Here is a 963-nt window from a genome sequence, read left to right on the forward strand (position 1 = left end):
GGCAGTCAATGAGATATTCAGTACTTTTTATAACACCACAACTCAAAGATGTCAAATATTTTTAGCCATCCTTATTCTTTGTTTAGTTCTCAGACGCATAGCAAGTAATTGAAAAGACCATGGCCTGAATAAAGTACACTGTAAATCTTCAAACTCAGTATTGCTCATCAGTACCTTGAAGATGTTCTTGCCAGCAGATATGCCCAAACAAATATATCTCCTGATGTTCCGACTGCTGATATCTAGGTTGTTGATTATGGATTCAAGTAAGATGAAAGCATTAACATTTTCAATCTTTTTTACCTCTGTCATGATGTTGTCTATTGGTCGATTTTGAGTTGTAATTAATATTGAAGGCTGAATTCCTTGCTCATCTGGGGGGTGGGTAGCATTTCAGGTCCTCCTCATTTTTAGCAAGCAAGGTTGTTTCAACTGCTTAGTAAATGCTGTTGATAAATCTTACTCTGAATTTGATGCTGCATTACTCATCAGGGTGCAGCTTCACCAATTATTTGCTCAGTATTGAATAGGTATGGAGAAAGAACACAACTCAGATGGTCACTCTGATTTTAAACCATGCAATGTTCCCTGCTATGTTCAGACAAGAGTTTCTTGGCCTAAGTAGACATTTCATATGAGCACAATTAAGTGTTCTGGGATTTCATTCTTGATATCATAGTTTCTTATGATCCATACACTCAAATGCCTTTCCATATTTCATAAAACATAGATGGGCAATCTTCTGGTATTCTCTACTTTTAGCCAGAATCCATCTGACATCAGCAGTGATAACTGTGATATCATGGCCTCTCCTCAACCAAGTTCAAGCTGTCAACGTACTGTTCTAGCTGTTCTTGGATGATCTTTAACAATGACTTGCTTCCATGTGAAAATAATGATATTGCTCATAATTTTTTATTTATTTTTTCATTTCAATGAACATATACAGAGATTTTGGAATTC

This window comes from Elephantulus edwardii, unplaced genomic scaffold, assembly GCF_000299155.1.
Source record: "Elephantulus edwardii isolate Elephantulus edwardi_28Jun2011 unplaced genomic scaffold, EleEdw1.0 scaffold00044, whole genome shotgun sequence".
NCBI lineage: Eukaryota > Metazoa > Chordata > Mammalia > Macroscelidea > Macroscelididae > Elephantulus > Elephantulus edwardii.